The following is a 19285-nucleotide window of genomic DNA, read 5'->3' on the forward strand; positions in this document are numbered from 1 at the left end:
GTAAAATAATCTGAGTATCTGAAAAACCTCATTACCAAAAAAACATAGGATTGCTGAGTTGCAGGGACTGCAGATAGTCACTGCTTATCAACCATGTTCTTTGTGACGAGGAGGAACTGGCCAAAAAAAAAAAAAAGGGGGGGGGGAAAAAAGGCTATTGAATTATGATATATATGCACCACAGATAATATTTTGAGTGAATACTAAAAATAATAATGAAATCCTATACAGCTGTCAATGCAAAACCTAAAAAATCAAATTGTTATAAAACATTGTGTGCATTATAACAGGTAATGGGAGCATCACATCTGGAAGCCTTCAGGATGATTCATACCCTTTTCTCTTTCTAATTCGGTGGGGATTTGGCACCTCTGTGTGACGAAATCCAAAAAATTGGCTGCAGTTTATGGCTGAGCATGAAATAGAGCAGATGGAGAGATAGGACTGTTTGCGCATCCACAGCTTTTTAAATGAACTCTCTCAAGCTTTTTGCCAAGATGATAAGGATCCATAGGAATTTCTGACAATCATCCAGAAGTTGTTTCTCAGAATTATATATCCACAGAAATGTCCATAGGAAACACATACCTACGTTTTCTTAACTAGCCATGTAAACGGTAGCAACAGAGAAGTGCTGCAATATCAAAAAATTACAGAAAGGCCAGTTGTAAAATATCCTGGGTCCATTTTAATAGGTTGTAATGTTTATTAAGCACTTTGCTTGGGAAAATGGTTGTGCACAATCCCTTCAGCTTTAGCAGTTATGAGAACAGATCTGTCCTGAAACACGTACACAGACATTTTAAAAATGTACACATTCAATATTCCTTATTAAAGAAACACCTGAGTTTCATAGTGGTAATGGTTAAGGATGAAAAATCTCTCTTAAATGTTCTAGTTTATCCTCTGGCAATGCAGGATTGTACCCTGCAGTATATTTTATATTATTTTTTCCAGTGCAAATAAAAATATCTCATACAATGGGATTTCCAACATTGTCTTTGAGAGACTATTTCCCATACTAGCAGGTAAATATTTCTGACATTCAGTCTAGATTTTGCCTTTCTTAATTTTGTCATTATTTCTAATTATTTCCCCTTTATCATGCTACATTTATTCCCCCATCCTTTCAATTAACTGTCCGCAGCATGTCAGAAGAAAACATACATCCTCATAGTTATTCTTTAGCTAAGCTATACATAACAGTATTTAGTTTAGTTTTTTTCATTTTTCTTCTATAAAGCAAAGAAGCACCTCCTCATCCCCACCCAATTGCTTATTATTTTGTTTGTTCTTCTCTGGATTCCTTCCAATTTGTCTACATTTTGCCAGAACTGACTGAAGTATTCTGGGGGTAGCGATTTAATAAAAATAATCTTCTCTTTATTATTTGTCTTGCAGTAGCTCCCAAAGGTGAGAGCTCCATTGAGTTAGGGACTGTATAACAAAATGTTGGCCCTTGCCCCAAAGAGCTTATTACTTCTTCAAACAGATCATAAAAAACATTGACTTGCAGCCAAAAATAGTCATCACCAAGTTCATCTTCAAACCTGGCAATGTTCATCAGGGGGAATAGTTTCCTCTCTTCTGCGTGATTGATTTCTCTCTCTCTCCCTTTGCAATCGTCTTTGAAACATTTCCTGTGTCTTAAATCTCTCTTTCTGTCGTCATCGATGCTACCAGTCTGCTGTTTGATCCTCGATTTTGGCTGCGTCGACCCTTTTCTGTGCTTTGTTTCATGTCAGCGTACATTCAGTAGAATATGGATCTACACACTATCATTAACAGCAACTTCTTGGTGAGGAGTAAACTTTATGCAGAGAACTTGAGATGCTGTGTTAATAGTGGTATGTGCACTGCAGCATCATGGTAACAGTGAACTTGCGCTGTATACCCTAAAGGTCATTTAAATGTAATTTTTGTACTTGGAAATAGAATAGAGATGGCAGCTTCCTTGAAAAACAGAAGAACTACAAGTAAAAAGGAAATTATTTGTCATTCCCAAATTTTCATCGAGAAGCCAAGCAGGAAATATTCTACCTTTCCACAGGAGAGAAGTGAAAGTGGGAATCTGCAAAATAAATTGAGGGAGAACTTGAATCAGGCAACCAGTGTGTGAACATAAACGAGGTGTGTAAATGGTGCCTAAGGCTTTGAGGAGGCTAAACTAATTAATTGAAACAAAACAGTGGAAACAATTTTAGTTTTGTACTCTTATGGCACCATTAAATTAGGAGAGGGAGAATGCAGTACACCGGAGAATGAGAGAGATAAGGACAGCAAAATGAAATCCACAACCTAGTTTAAACTTACTTGTAAAAGAAACCATATAACAAAAATCCAGTGCTCTGGAAGAGACAAGCATAGGTGGAGGCAAACTTGAAGATAGTGTGAAAAGGACTGTGCTGTATTAACAGATTATCACTGCTCTCATTGTCTTCAGACACAAGCATATGATTAAAGGTCATAGTTATCAGCATCTCAGAATGAACTATTCATATTAAGAGAGGCAGAAGCAGTGCAGAAAGACAACCCAGTCACTGAAACTTCAGGCTATATTTTCAAATAATTAGTACTTTGTTCTTTGCAATGCTGCAAATTTAGAAACTCACAATTTACTCTTTCAGGGAACTCCTAGATGCTCATGTTGTTTAATGATTGCTATTAAAAGGCCAACAGTTATCAAACCATGACATCTGAGTGTAGCTGTTTTCTCCATTTAGAATAGTGAGATGGTTGCTAATGCAAGTCCACACAAGCAAAATTGATGTTTAAGAGTAAGTAGGAAAAATATTCAGGAGTAAAAATTCCCTTTTCTGTAGCAAAATTGTCTATAGCAAAATTCAGCATTTTGCTGTCTTTTATGGCCTCTTCACTGAAGGCCTGAAAGTAACGAATAAGTATAATGCACTTTCATCAAAAACAATCATGGCAGAATCAAAATCTTTTAGATACAAATTATTAAAGTAAAAGTTGTGCTTGACATTTTTGTCAGTTGTGTATGCAGTACTGTATGTGATTTCAGTTTCAGGCTCAGCATTTGGTTCAGCTTTCAGCAATGTGGCTCACAGATGTGTTTTACTGTATTTCATTTACAACTGTAAGGAATCTACAGCATTCAGTCATTCCTGTGTCTGTCTTTTTAATGGTGTTGAATTTTTTTATTTGTTTTTTCTAAAATCAGGACAGCTTTATTCTTAACTTTACCAGTGCCTCCCCCACACACACACACACACACACACACACACACACACACACACACACACACACACACACACACACACACACACACACACACACACACAACTTGTCAGATTTTCATTCTCACCAAAACTGCTCTTTAAGATATAACTGCAACTACTGTGGAAATACTTGATGGTAATTCTTTGTATTTGCCAGTAAGTTTAGAACCATTTTTTAGCATAGAACTAATATATATGCACAACTTTTCTTTAAGTCTTCAGCTTTGTGAGTGTTCACCCAGCTAATTAACTGCAGAATATAGCTTGTGTACCATATTCTAAAAAAACTGAACCTGCACTTTTTCTTTGATACATTTCCTGAAGATAACTTCTGAAAATGAATGTTTTCCTTGGGGGAGTTTAGCTCACTAACACAAAGTGCACTTTTTTCCCACTTGCATCACTGATCCATTATTTTTAAAATGTACTGAATTATCTGTACTTGCAAATTTTCAGTTGTTAATGAAGATATACCAGCCAACCTTGCTTGGCCAAATGCTTTGAAAGGATGCTGCTATGTCGGGATGAAGGTTGTCTGATAAATCTACATTTGAGGGGGAGACAGGTCTTGAAATAATAAATATTACATCTAATGATCTGATGAGGCATGATTGGAAAAAAAACCTGTGATGATACATCACCAAAAATTCTATTTGAATCAGAACCTTTTGGAAATTTGGAAGTTTGATTTCACATTTTTTTCCCCCTGCCCTCAACAAAAATGACTTCACTGCTTTTTCCATTGCTGAGTCTGGATTTTGGGACTTGCCAGTCAGATCCTGAAGGAAGATATAAGAATCATGCAGCAGGCAGACATAGGGATAATCTGACCGCCACATTAGGTTTTATCTTGGTGTCTAATAGAGATTGGCTTAAACCCTGGAGCACAAGCCACCTTCCAAATATTTGTTGTATTTAATTAGAACTCTTGATATTCTTGATATCCATATAAATTCCAATCCTATTTTCAATCTTGTTATGGTTTTGGCCTCAACTTCCTGTGCCAATGAGTTATGCAGTTTAATCTCAAATTGTATGAAAATGTATTACGTTTATCAATTTTTGAATTTCCCACTTTTTAATTTAATTGAACGTCCCCTTGTTCTTTTCTATGACACAGAGAAAACAAAAGTTCCCAAGCTACCCTTTCTAGAGAGACATTACATTGAAAAGCAGGTACGGGTTCGTGTGTGTGAAACAATTTGTGTTGAAAATTGTGTTTTATATCAAGCAATTTTTCATGAAAAAACTGTGTTCTGCAAAAAAAAAAAAAAAAAAAAAAAAAAAAAATGGTTTTTTTGTTTTGGTGAAAAACTGAATGTTTGAAAAGAGAAAAGTTTTAATTTTTTGCCAAAAATCAAAAGTATTTTGATTCGGACATACCACTGGTGGAGCCCCATGAGAGTTGTAGTTCAGTTGCCTCATATCCTCGTTCTTCTCTATGGGCCAGACTTCCCAGCCAGACTTCATTTCCCATGAGGCACTGTAGCAATATTTCTGAATCAAAACATCTTGGATTTTAATTTGTCTCTGCAACGTTGAAATTTTCTGTTTGGGAGGTGGGGGGAAGCGAATCTTTTCAACCAACAGTAGCATATACTTTCTCTTCCTCTAGTTAAGCTTTCAGCTGCTGTTAAAATCCAGTGTACTCTCCAAGGTCTTGTTCAGTGCATTATAATGTCTAATCATCAGTGCCACAATTTTCACAGAAATGCTGAAACCATTTTACCACCAATTAGCTGGCAGGAAAATTCAGTGAGTCCTTCAGAGAGCAAAACTTTCATGAACTACAAATCCAAGGCATTTGTTGGCTTTTGCAAAAACTTGGCATCCAGCTAACTGTTTTAAGTCCAAGAGTAATTTTCAGTACTACAGTATATAAAATCAGCCCTCTAGTTTCTTGTAAATAGTGGCACAGAAATAAAACTGTGAAAAGACAGTTTTTTATAACAAAAGTGGGAAATAAAAGTGCTTGATGCAGATGTGCAAAAGATCAAAGTTCTGTACAATTGTGGTTTTTCCAAATTAGTTATTAGTTGAAAATTGGTGCCTTTCACCCAAATTGTAGACATTTATGCATTTTTTGCATGGATGATGTCCCCTCCAAGTGAAAGGGTCCACTTCTCTGCAAAAGTTGGGCCCATATTGAGTAAATTTTTACCGTTTCAGGTCTAAACTATTCACACCCTCTGAAGTTTTGCAGAAAAATGTGGTGCAATATCTTCCAAAGTGAAATCGTGACAAATTTTGTGAGAAATTTCACAGAAAATATTTCACCTGTTTCCTCTAGCGCTACTGCTGAGGAAACTGGACAATAGTGTGGCCTTAGAGGGGGAAGGCAAACTGTTTTGGATTTGTTTTTTGCTGTTTTATTTTTAAGTTTTAATCCTGAGTGGGAGCTCTTGATCAATTTCATGCCCTTCAGAACAGAAAAATGGAGATGTGAAGTCTGTTTCTGATCTCATTTAATTCTGGTGTAAACTCTGTCAGAGTCAATGGAAGTACAATCAAGTGGATGTCAGATCAGAATCAAAACCTTTAACTTGCTTTTATTGTACACACTCACACCTGTCAATGTTATCTTTGGTTTTCAAATCCCAGTAATACCTTTACCTATAAGACTGTATAAATATCACAGAACTCTAGTCCAGGGCAGTTTTGTTTCAGATCTCTAACCTGGCATTCAGCATTTTTCACTAAGGTTTTTGTTAGAATTAGATGGGTTCTAAGAGCTTTATCCTGCACTCTTTGGTAAGGTTGCTATTGACTTCAGAGGGGTAGGATCAGGCACTAAATGCTTATAAATATTTTTGTTTTTCAATGGTATCTTGGTGTAGCAAATGTGCGGGGTTTGGTTATTGATGGCTAACGATAAGGATAGCTTTAGCTAAACATGTGGGTAGTAGATCTATGGGACTGTGTTGAGATTTTACTCAGATGCTATGGCAATGGATGCAGAATAAATCCTCATATAAATAAGTCATAATATCCAAGTGCCTCACAAACATATATTATTGTTTCCAGTCACCTCCCCTGTGTGGCAGTAGTATTATAGTCCACACTTCACAGATGAGGAATTGGAGGAAAGAGGTGAGGAAATTTGCCAATGGTTCATGTGGGCGGTCTGTCAGAACAGGAAATTGAACCCAGATCTCCTGAGTCCCAGTCCAGAGTCTTAATCATGAGACCATCCTTCTTCATTTTAGGTTTTTTGGTTTTACAGACACCAGGCACCGGCTTCTTCCCTGCCTCTCATCTATACTATATTCATTTACACTTGTGCAAAGTGCATAGAGCTGTAAAGTTCTACCAGATCAGTAGGGTAGTAGTTTATACCTACTATGCACACTCTTTGCACAAGTATAAATAGCCACACAGGGTACAAGACGGGGGAGGATCAAGCCTAAGGTCTTTGCTGTTCTAGAAATGAGTTAACCTGTGATGGTCTTCCCTGTCTGTGGGCTTATTAAACACACACGTCTGGCCAGGGTTCTGGAACGGCTGAGGAGAGATCTAGACTTATTTCTTGTGCTTCTGATTCAGTAACATGCATTACAAATTACTGGACATCAGACATAAAGTGCATTATTAAGAGGAGCATTTTAATTTAGAGTTTTTGGCTTAAGAAGAGATTTTGTGATTTATAGATTCTTTTTCTCATTTTTATCTTATTGCTTTGATTAGCCATTTTTTCCCTTCCTCAAGAACATTCAGCAGTTACAGCTAATTGGCAATAAGTCTTCTGACAGCTGCATTTTATCTTTCAGCTCCATTTCTGTCAAGCTGATCTACAGCAAGTTAGGATCTGAGCCACTGAATCTTTAGTTATGTACTTCAATACAGTCCAGAAGAAGTTAGTTATGTTCACGATTTACCTTTAATAAAACTATCTGCATAAAAGTAGATGTACACATGGACATACATGTGACTGGGGCAGCCACTTGTCCATGTACCATTTCAGTGCAGCTAATTTAAAATTCTATACACCACTATCTACTTGGCAATCACAATTGAGATTAAAAGGCTTTATGGTTTTACTTTTTTTTTTTCCCCAACAGTCTGGAGAAAACCTGCCATGCAGATGTGATCACACAAAAAGCAGCAGCCTCTACCCCCAACAACAGAATGTAAGCAGTTGTGGTGGAGGTACCGAGCAAGTTTTAACCCCTTGCTGTTCACGTCTCCTGTTACGAAAGGGATGACGGTTTTGATACCTTTTCTAATAGGTGAGTAACTTGACACAGAATCTCCTTATCACGCAAATGCAGTCACTTCTCAGAGGCAGGCAATAATCAGATTTTACACTTCTATAGCACTTTTCATCCTGCAACATTCCAGAGTGCTTTGTAAACTTTATTTTAACAATACCTCTGAAATTTAACCATATTTGGGAAGGAGGTTAGCAGCAAATTGGCCCATAGCACTCTGCAGAGGAGCATAGGAAGAGAATGTTTTAGGAATGGAGATGTGGGCAAACCCTTTTTTTGACAAAAAGTACTATAGAATATTTAACAAGCTCACAGAGAGGAATCAGTCACACAGTGGACTGCTTTGTGCCACAGTTCAGGGCTACTGCATCTGTATTTCCCTTTTGTAATCCAGCCAGGGCATCCACACAAGGCTCCTACTTCCTCAGCCATCATCTCTCTTAGGCATAGACCAGCGTATCTCTCTCTCTCTCTCGACCTGGTTTATTCCAGGCCACACAGTTCCCTGCCTACACAGTGAGTTCCCAGCAGTCAGATTGCCTAAACAGGGCTGCTTTGCTTTCTCCTCAGAGGCTATAAACAGCATAATTAGCCACAGCTAAGTTATCACACAGCTCTTTCTAATCAAGCACATTTATTCTTAAGGTGAAAGCCTTACAGAGTAACGTTAAAAACAATAAAAGAACCTTGTGTGCATGCTGATAAGCTTACCAGAGACTGCTCCAATTCCAACAAGTACTGTGGCAGGTGATCAGTTCTTCCAACCCCACCTAAGCGGTTTGTCTGTGGTTACAAATTCCTAACATCTTTTAGCACAGAGAACATGCACGTCCATGAATTTGTGAGTCACTCCTGTACGCAGTTTGGGCCTTTGATCTTGGGACCCTGGCAACAGAAAATAAGCAGACAGGGCATAGCTTCAAAGGGCTGGATTTTGTGCATTTGTGCTGGATTTTGTGGAGGCAGAGGTGGGGTGTGGAATTTTGCATTCATCTCCTAGATATTTCTCAGGAAATCTACCTCACATGTATTGTCCCCAGCGTTCATTCTTGTCTGCAACATTGGTCGATGTGGTCCTTTGATCACCCAGGCTCCCAATAATAACTTTCGCATTTAACACAATGAACCCCGGAGCTATTTACATTCAATTCAGTAAAATCTCTTAAAGACATTGGAGGAAAGGGCCATAAATGTCACACCTTGAACTCCGTTTTTTGACCTCAAAGAGATGGGAGGTCAATTTGACACTGCTGATTCCGAGCAGTGGCTTCAGGTGTTTCACTATGCCCCCTCCAGCTTCTTGTCTCCACTGTAGTCTCACATTAGTTTCAATAACAGGAGGATATTGGAATTACCACCCGCCCAAGCATTTAGAAGTCATGAGTCAGGCCCTAAAATAATCATGACATTGTCTTAAAAATAATGAGACATTAATGATATTTTTCTTTGCCCTCTAGTTTTTGAATCTTTTGGATTCATGTTTTCAAGCTTTTCTCCATAGCCATGAAAGCTGGGGGGGGGGGGGGGGGGGGGGGGTGGGGGAGCGTAAGCTGAGCATCCATTGTAATCTTATGACTATGATTCCAGGAGTTCTGATATCACAAGTGTTGGCAACACAGCCCGGGTACCTAAACTGGCACTATTAACAAGCTTTAAAATATTTAAAAAGAAACAGATGGATCCAAGCTGTCAGCGTTGCCGATGTACAGTAACTGGAAATTTCCCTGACCTACCATGCGTACTTAAAACCTCGTATTGCAGGCGGGCAATGTTAATTCCTAGTGTTACTTCATTGAAGTCACTGAAGTTTCATGAAATACAAATTTGGGCCTGTGGAGAAAGCCACATGCTAATGACTGGCAAGTCTCCCAGTGATATAGGTTGGGTTAAAAAGAGCCACAAACTCAGTGTTAGAGATCTATAATTCATAGAATTATTTGTCCAGGAAGCCTATGCACAACAGAAATTAGGATGAGCCAAAATCTCAGGTAAACATGCTCAAGTCCTCTATCTGCACAATAAAGGGGATACTAGTTTCCAAATACTACCCGAAGTATAGGGGGCAGGTAGTTCAGGTCACATGCTCATTCAGTCCTCGGTTTCTCTGCTGAGTAGAATGACCAGATAGCAAGTGTAAAAAATTGGGACAGGGAGTTGGGGGGTAATAGGCGCCTATATAAGAAAAAGCCCCGAATATCGGGACTGTCCCTATAAAATCGGGACATCTGGTCACCCTACTGCTGAGGCTTCAGAAATATTGCTAATTAGTGCTAGCTGATGAAGTATTCCCCTCTACTTACCCCTCACACTTTCTTTGCAGTTAAAGGGACAGCAACTTTTCCAGCTCCTGCTAATTTTTTAAATCAACCAATGACGCCCTCTCAGGATTAGTGATTGGTCAATCCTAAAAGATTCCAAAATTCAGCTTGCTAAGCAGATGCTTCTAAGTTTATTCGCATTATGTGAAGTTCTTTGATCTGGAAATTGGGTTACAATTCTAATAAGGGCAGGCTTCCTCAGGAGTTTTCCCATGTTTCTTTATTTTGGCCATTTTAATGATATTCAAATACTTTGCTTCAGATCCTAGGTAAAACCAGGTAGCACAGAGACACAAGAAAATAAAATCTCTCACCTCAAAAGTTTGTGTTTTAGGGGAAGGTTCTGGTTCCATTTGTCCATATCCTTTGTATCTACTTTGTACTTTGGACCATACATCGATGACACTTTTGGACCTCGTTAATTCTAAAAGTCACCAGTTATTCCTCAGTTATGAGATAAATAAGATTCTCTGAAACCTACGGTACTTGAGACCAACAGGCAGACTTCACTTTTAATGAGCCAAATGCTCCCTTCCTACACAGCGTCCCAAAGCCTGAATATATGTGCCTTTGAGCAAGGGATCTGAATAGGGATGTTGGGGACACAAGTCTACAGTCAATATGGAGAGTTGGTATGAAGTTGAACTCTTGAGTTTGTAATGGCACCTGGTGACCCCTATGCTTTACGCTGATTTAATGGAGGAGATAAGGTTTTCTAGATCGGTCTGCTGTCAGAGCCATTGGCCTTTTGGGGTACGACCACACAGCAACTAGGTAGCATGGGCCAGCAGATGGTGTCTGATTCAGACTTGTGGGCCTTGGGCTGTATGGGCTGTTTCATTGCTGTGTAGACTTCCAGGCTTGGGCTGGAGTCTGGGTTTTGGGACCCTGTGGGGTGGCACGGGCCAGGCATGGGTTTTTCTTTGCTGTTTAGACATAACCTTGATGTCCCAACGCTCCCTAGATTGTTGTGGAGAACTGCACTACAGAGTTCGGTTGCACCCAATCTTCTTCCACTGCCTGCCTCCTCTGTGCGCTAAAATCATGGCTGTTACATTTTATTTAGGTCCTTTTGCCCCTGCAATGGGCAAGGGAAGGCTGCAGTTGAGCAAATATAATATTAATATTGGAAGGACTGCATTACCCAGTCTATCTATTGTAGTTAGGCCTTCATTTGTGTGCTGGCAGCCAGTTTTTTGCTGCTAGACTGGTTGGCTTTGGTTTCACAGGAAGAATGTGGACGACCTTTTTTTCTCTCACATAAAAGGTGTTGGGATTTGCGATGAGCATCTCTGGAATTCCTAACACATGGTTTTTGTAGGCCTGTGGAGAAAAACATGAACATGGTTTATAGTCCATCCCTCAGGGGAAAAGAAGAGGAGAGCCACACACTAGTGGGGGCAGGGAAAGAAGTTGTTCTCCTACACACGAAGGACAGAAAATGAATTTTAGTGTTTCAGAGGTTCCACTTTCCATGGAAATCGGCTTCTTGCCAAAAAGTAAAATTAAAGTTCCTCTTTCCCCCTCCTTCCTGGCAGATTTAAATAAAATCAAATCTATATTAAATTCAACACATTTCTCCTCTAGTATTAGCCTCCAAACATTTCTGTCTAAAGATATCTTTCTGAACTTCTGTTCAGGTTTCATATAACCATCTCATGGGAAAAATGTGCAAACAATTGCATAGAGAAACAAGCCTGCATTTCAGGTATTTTACTATCTATTTTTTTTCTCCTGTTCTTGTTATTGGGGACATATGCATGCAAACCTGTTCTTTGCCTCCGAGGGGGCTAACCTGGTTCGTGCTGCTTGTTCCCCAGCTGAAGTAACATAATCCTCTGTTGCATCACAATAATCTCCACAGCAAAGGATGATGTTATCACAAGCAAAGAATTCTAACTTCAAGGGGGGAAGTCAGAGAGTGAACAGATACAATTCTTGAGAACAAAGCTCCATATGTTTCCCTCCTGTGCAGTAATGCATGTGGAGAAATATAAAGTGGGATCTGGACGGGTGTAAATCAGGCAGGGGATGTGATCTCTAGTGGAGGCCAGGGACTAATAGGTATCCAAAGCCTTACCACCATGAATCCTTGAGCAGCCACACAGACAGGACCCTCCTTCCACGCTCCCTGTCTTGTCCCCATCCTGGTGTTGCCAATTGTCCAGCCTCATAGTATTTGATGTTTATCTTAGGGTAGGTTGCCACAGCAGCAGGGAGTGTCAGACTGGGTAGATGGACTTGTGCTAACTCGTCTGGAGCCAGCGTACTAAGTATAGCTAAGTGTGGATGTTGCGTCTCGGGCTGTAGCTCAGGCTCTCAAGCCCGCCTGATCCCCTGGGTCTCAGCTCAGATATCTGGCTCCTGGAGTCATTTGATTAAAGCAGCATCTCCGCTTTAATTTAAAGATAAAATACTTCTCTAGCCTTCCTGGCGATGGAGAAAAGCTTGAAAATGTCACCTGAGTAAACCTCAGAGGTTCAAAAATCAGGAAGCCAATAAAAAGACTTCAATATATATTATTTAAAAAAAAATCTTGTGAATTTTTAACCCCTGAGATTGGCAATACTGCACCTTCCTAGTCATGGCAGCACTGCCTAGGAGCTATACATACATTGGCTCCAAGACCATGACTATGTTCTGTGAGCCCTCTGAGGGGGCTACAGATCTTGCAAGGCATTAATGCTGCTATAGTGCAAGCAGTGTTTACTTTCTACTATCTTTATTGCAGTTATTCAGGTGTTCTTGGGATTTAGCAAGGGGTGCTGGTTTTTGTGCTTTCCTACCCCTGGCCACACAGCTAATGAACCGCCTGCAGAAATTTATCATGGAAGGAAATAAAGGTGATACACAAGGTGGCAACCTGCATGGGGAACTTGGCAGGATGGAGCCTGGGCTGTGGGTGGAGAAAGTTTTGGAGGAGGCACCAGGAAGTCAATGTGCATGCACATGGCTTGGAAGTTAAGTTGTAGCTGCAGCAGCTCTGTAAACACTTGCTTTAGTTTAAGTAGAATGCAGTCCTCTCATGGTTTTATCCTGCACTTTGCACATAAAACAGACAGAAGGGTAGAGGGTGGGGTGGAAACATTCAGTGCAATCCCTTTCCCCATCTTCATGGACTCAGCAGAGCTTTTCCTGTGGTTTTGCTCCCCTGTAGACTGCAGGGAGCCCAGATTCCCAAGAACTGGTTTTCATTCAAATCTTCCTACTAATAACACGCAAGGGAAACACAGGGATATGTTACTGAGGAAAAGAATGAAGGAAAGAATTTACAAGAGGTGAAGAGACACCTGGATTTGGTTCTGGAGATTAAAGAATAAAAGCAGGAAAAGCAGGAAACTGATACTGATCCCTGGTCTACACTACAAAATTAGGTTGATTTAAGCCTTGTGTTGATGTAGGAGTGCATATGTCTACATTTACATTTGTCTCCCACTGATGCAAGTGCCCTGTTACAGCGACAAAGTAACACCATCTCCCTGGGTGGGGTTGAGCCATGGGCAATATACTGCGGTTGACACAGCATGAGTGTACACACTATACTTGTATCAACCCTAACAGTCCTCCAGCAGCTGTCCCATAATGCATGACCCTGACTGCTGTGGTCACAGCTGTGTACTCCATGGCTCAGGGGTCATGGAGACCAGAAGCCCCCCATCCCACTTTAAAGCCCTGCGAATTTTTAAAATACTTTTTCCTGATTGTCCAGCTTGGTGAACACACCTAGCAGCTCTCCATTGTTGTGTGCAAATGCCCATCTAACCATGCTGGCTCCACACTCCAGATGCACTCTGACTTGGAGTAGACAGGAGATACTAGAACTCTAGGGCCTGAGGGGAGATGAGGCTGTGAAAGCACAGCAATGGACCATCCATAGAAACATGGACATCTATGAGCAGATTGCACAGGGGATGTAGGAGAAGGGGTACAACAGGGACCAGCAGTAGTGCTGCATGAAAGCGAAGGACCTGCATCAGGCCTATCAGAAGGCCGAGGAGGCCTACAATCGATCCAGTGCTGAGTTGCAAATCTGCCACTTTTACAAAGAGCTGCCTGCCACACTTGGCGTAGACCCTGCCACCATCCTGTGGACCGTCATGGATATCTCCAGGGAACCTGAGTGACAGGCCCCTCGTGTGAACCGTGAGAGTGAGGAGGAAATAGCGGACACGCAACCTCGGACTCCAGCTATACTGCAAGTCAGGACCTGTTTGAGATGCCATCTCAGTCCAGTCAGTCTTGGCAGTTGCGCACGCGTGAAGCTGTTGCAGGGGAAGGAACTTCGGGTCAGAGTGTAGCTGTATTTCCCATTCGAGTGAGGTACTGATGGGGGCCCCCAACTTAGCAGGACACAGCTGTTGACTTTTCATTTGACTCATACTAGAAGCGGTAGCAGTACAACAAAGAGGTGTAGCATTGTTACCTGCCCTTCATACCTGGAAAGTTAGGCGGAGGAGATGGGCTATGCCGAGCAGTTTGTTTAAGTACACAGGGATGTCCCTTGAATCCTCCTGAGAGATCTCGATGAAACTTTCACGGAGGTACTCTGCAATCCTCTCCCGACGTTTCCTAGGGATGGCAGCTTCGTTTCTTCTTCCATGGTAGCACACTTTCCCACGCCAGTCGACAATAACTTCAGCAGGCCCCAGGGCAGTGCACAAGCTAGCAGCATACGGGCCCAGCTGCCTTTGGGACACCAGCAGCAGCTGTGCTGTCTGTGCCTTTGTTACCCTCAGGAATGAGATCAGTTAAAGCCACCACCGCCTATCGAAAATGGTGCCCTACGCACCTTGTTTCCTGGCAACCGAGTAATTCCCTGCTTGTTTCCCTCACCCCGGCAGGCCAGGCTCTCACCACAGCTGGTGCTGTGACTGACCCCAAGACCAAGCAGTCCAAAGCAGACGCACGTCTTGTTTAATACGTAGGGGAGCGAGGGAAGGGAGTTCTGAATCTTGACTTTCGCTGTCTGTTGTGACTATCTGGACAATGGTATCTCTGTGTGTTTTATTTGCAGCTGCTTCCATTGCAGCCTTGTGGGGTTGCCCCTGCACACATGCGGAAGGCCCTGAGCCAGAGAAAGAAGACAACTCAGGATGACATGTTCAATGAGAGCCTGCAAGCCAATGCTGCAACAGACCATGAGCAAAGGGCTGGGAGGGTGAACGTGGCAGACATCCTGGAGAAGGAAAGAATGGAGAGGAGACAGGCACAGGAGTCCCAGAAGGAAAAGGAAAGGGAGATGCACCAGGATATACTGGGTTTTTTCCGGCAGCAAACACAAATGCTGCAGACACTTGTGGACCTACAGGTCCTCCAAGAAATCATCACGTTCCCCACTGATTTGGTTCTTCATATGGTTCTGTAAATACAGGAGGATTGTAAGAACTGTGCTTGCGATGCTTACAATAATGAAGAGCTGTGTAAGCATCATGCTTCTGTCAGAGATGGTGGACAGTGAGGAGGGCCGGATGGATTTGTGGGATTTTTTAAAAAGACTAAAAATTATGGGATATAAATGACATTATGAGATGGAGACAGTTGCATGTTGGGAGGTTGACCCCTTGCTCCCAATTATCCCTGGGCATCTTGTTTCTGCCCCCCCAAGCATTGCCAATACTTCTCAAAAGACAGCATGATGGACAGTAGTGAATTGCATGCTGGGATACCTGTCTACATAAGCACTCTTGGTGAGTACTTGCAGTGCAAATACAAGGAGCCAAGTAGGCATGCAAACAAGTGATATACTCACTTTGGCAGCTTTATGCCCATGTAACTTGCGTTGACCAAAGTTTGTAGCGTAGACATGGCCTAAGATAACCGAATGGGGGCAGGCAGGAATATTGGGTAAAATGTCCCGTAACAAAAGTACCTTCATCGAGAGAAAATGTGGGAGCTAATGGGCTCTTTAATGTAGTGGAGGAAGGCATATTAAGAACCAATGGCTTGAAGCTGAAACCAGACAAATTAGAAATAAGGCACAAATTTTTAACAGGGGGTGTGATTAGCCATCAGAGAAAACTATCAAGGGAAGTGGTGGATTCTCCATCTCTTGATGCCTTCAAATCAATATTGGATGCTTTTTGGGATGATACACTTTAGTCAAACCCAATTTAGTGGGCTCAATCTGGATAACTGGGTGAAATCTAATAGCCTGTGATAGACAGGTGATCAGATTAGATGATATAATGGTCCCTTCTGGCCTTAAACTCTCTGTCTATGAATTCTGCTCTTTTATAGGGAATTTTCTTGTTAAGGGAGTTATTTGAAACAAAGCTCACACCAGCCTTATTCAATAGTTTCTTTGTTCTAAAAATAGCTGTAAAGTAGCTAATAACTGACCAGAACTATATGAAGCATTGTGTCAGGGGTCAGGGTGCTAAACATGTAGATGAATTATGGAGATGACTTTTCCATCTACCTTCCCCTTTGATCACAGGTGTGTTCTCTCATTCCACTTCAGTAACCAAATAAATTAACTTCTAAATGAGAAATAGCTTGAAGGCACCTAGTGTCCAGGTCAACACTAAGGGAGAGGAGAGAGTAGTGGATATAAATTATACTGATTTCAAGGTGTGGTACAGGCAGCACAATTTCCTACAAAGGAGATAATCTTTCCCCATGAGTCATTTGGCTAACGAGAGGCACACATTTGGCCAAAGAAAGAAAGAAAGACACACAAAAAATGACCTACTTGAAGGATCTCTGTGAAGATCTATAGTTTGGGAAATTTAACATTAATAGGGAGAAATATATTATATATCCTGCTCATGGTATAGTCACAGCATTGTGCTCTGAGCACAGGTAACCCAGATTAAATGAGTGTTATTGGGTTCCCTTTCAAGTTGTGCTGGCATAGACCTGTACTGTAGACACTGCATATGCTAACAGAAGGTGTTTTTGGGGACACTACTTCCCCCAAATGATGTTTTGACAGAAGCACTTTTCTGTCAGCGTAGCTACCTCTTCAGTGGGACTTTGGTTGGCTTAACTATGTTGCTAGGGGGTGTTTTTTTCCCCACATCCTTGACCAGCAAAACTATGGTGGTATACACTTTAAGCATAGACCCCAAGCATATCGTTGGATGAAGGGACTATAAGATGGACAAAAAGCTGGCTAGATCATCGGGCTTAATGGGTAGTGATCAATGGCTCGATGTCTAGTTGGCAGTCGGTAACAAGTGGAGTGCCCCGGGGGGGTCAGCGCAGGGGCCGGTTTTGTTCAACATCTTCATTGATGATCTGGAGGATGGGGTGGATTACACCCTCAGCAAGTTTGCAGATGACACTAAGGTGGGGGAGTGGTAGATAGACTGGAGGAAAGGTGTAGGATACGGAGTGACTTAGACAAATTAGAGGATTGGGCCAAAAGGAATCTGATGAAGTTCAATAAAGACAAGTGCAGAGTCCTGCACTTAGAATGGAAGAATCCCATGCACTGCTATAGAGACTGGGGACCGACTGGTTAAGCAGCAGTTCTGCAGAAAAGGACCTGGGGATTACAGTGGCCAAGAAGCTGGATATAAGTCAAAAGTGTGCCTTTATTGCCAAGAAGGCTAACGGCATATTGGGCTGCATTAGTGGGAGCATCACCAGCAGATGGAGGGAAGTGATTATTCCCCTGTATTCAGCACTGATGAGGCCTCATTTGAAGTACTGTGTTCATTTTTGGTTCATTTACAGAAAGAATGTGGACAAATTGGAGAGAGTCCAACAGAGGGCAACAAAAACGATTGGAGTACATGACTTATGAGGAGAGACTGAGGGAACTCGGCTTGTTTAGTCTGCAGAAAAGAAGAATGAGAGGGGGTTTGATAGCAGCCTTTAACTACCTGAAAGGGGGTGTCAGGGAGGATGGAACTGTTCTCAGGCTGTTCTCAGTGGCAGTAGATGACAGAACTAGGAGCAACGGTGTCAAGTTGCAGTGGGGGAGGTGTAGGTTGGATATTAGGAAAAAGTTTTTCACTAGGAGGGTGGTGAAGCACTGGAATGGGTTACCCAGGGAGATGGTGGAATCTCCATCTTTAGAAGTTTTTAAGATGCAGCTAGACAAAGCCCTGGCTGGGATGGTTTAATTGGGGTTGGTCCTGCTTTGAGCAGGGGGTTGGACTAGATAACCTTCCTGAGGCCCCTTCCAACCCTAATCTTCTATGATTCTATGATCTTATCTTACCGTTGAGGCCTCACAGCTGTGTCCTGCCTGCCATTTCATAGCATAAGATAGAGTTGGGCCTTGGAGGCTGCTGCTTACCTCATCCTCCTGGCTGATGGAAGACTGCTAGTGTAAGCCACATTATGAGAAACTGGAGAATATAGAATGCCATTATTATGATAGAAAGCAGCATGAGGTAGTGGAGTGAACATGGAACTGGGAGAAAGCATCTCCTGAGTTCTTGTCATGGCTCTGATTCTGCTTGCCTGTGTCCTGTATATTGAATGCTCTGAACCTCAGGTTAGTCACCTGTAAAATGGGAATAATAATACATACTTCCTGCACAGGGGAGTTGTAAGGAGTAGTTAATGATTGTACAGTGCTTTTAAGCTGTAATGTGGTATATCATTTTAAAGTGTTGTTATTGTTGTGTGGTACTTAGAAGTTACACTTTTACCATGTAAATCGAAAGAAAAAAGAGACTGTGTTCCTTTCATGAAAACACAGCAATAATCCTTTAAGTTTTTTTTTTTGACTGCACAATAAAATTAAATGAGGAGAGCTGTGGACTCATCTGTAATAAAGGTTTCATCATAATCTACTCTATTTGTGTCTTTGCTACTAGAATCAATGTACCCTGGACTGGATTGTTCTCTAAGTTTTCTTATAGCTACTGTGATTTATGCTCTCTAGTGTGGCTTTTCTAATCATATAATCTCATACTTACAATATCAAGGGAAATTAAATTAGGCAAATAAGCAGTACTGAAGGTCTAAGTGAAAACTTCTCAAAATCCCAGGATAATTTTAGAGCTAAAAAGTACTACTTGAGATCATTATCAGGTAACCCTTGTAAGCATTTCTAAACATTGTTGTGAATGCTTTCCAAATTGGATTTTGGTGTTTTTAGAATGATTATGAAAACAAAGCATATAAAATAGAGAAGCTGAAGTATTTTTAAGATGCAAAAGAGACTTCAAAAGTTTTCTAATTCAGTCAGCTCCTGTAGGTCAGGTGGAGTGCCTAAAACATAATGTACACTGTAAGTCTCAATGGGCTTATCTTCATTTACCTCCGGGATTCGGCAGCAGTCGACTGGAGTTACACAAACTATGCAAAAAACTTGCGTAACTCTCGTCGACTTCTGTGCTTCTGTTCTGCGCACCGTCTTCACTGCACTGTGCCGACGGGAACTGTGTTCCCGTCGACACAGCGCTACATCACCTGAGAAGGTGGTCTTAATACGTCGATTTCTGGATCGACTGAGCGGGTCTTCACTGACCGCTCAGTCGATCCAGATAAGTCGATCTGACAGCGGCGAATTTGTCGCCGTCAGTGAAGACATAGCCTTACCAGCTGTCCATAGTCA

The 19285-nt window shown here is 41.5% G+C and overlaps 1 long non-coding RNA gene across 1 annotated transcript; it reads left to right on the forward strand.

Moving 5' to 3' along the window:
- Positions 1-7332: 7332 nt before the first annotated feature.
- LOC137151655 (uncharacterized) lies at positions 7333-18472 on the forward strand. Its single transcript, XR_010919331.1, has 3 exons — positions 7333-7468; positions 14783-15455; positions 17449-18472. It is a non-coding gene; the product is annotated as an uncharacterized lncRNA (long non-coding RNA).
- The last annotated feature ends 813 nt before the right edge of the window (positions 18473-19285 follow it).

This window comes from Emydura macquarii, unplaced genomic scaffold (genome assembly GCF_026122565.2).
Source record: "Emydura macquarii macquarii isolate MOO-44397 ecotype Brisbane River unplaced genomic scaffold, CSIRO-AGI_Emac_v2 contig_212, whole genome shotgun sequence".
In the NCBI taxonomy this organism is placed as follows: Eukaryota; Metazoa; Chordata; order Testudines; family Chelidae; genus Emydura; species Emydura macquarii.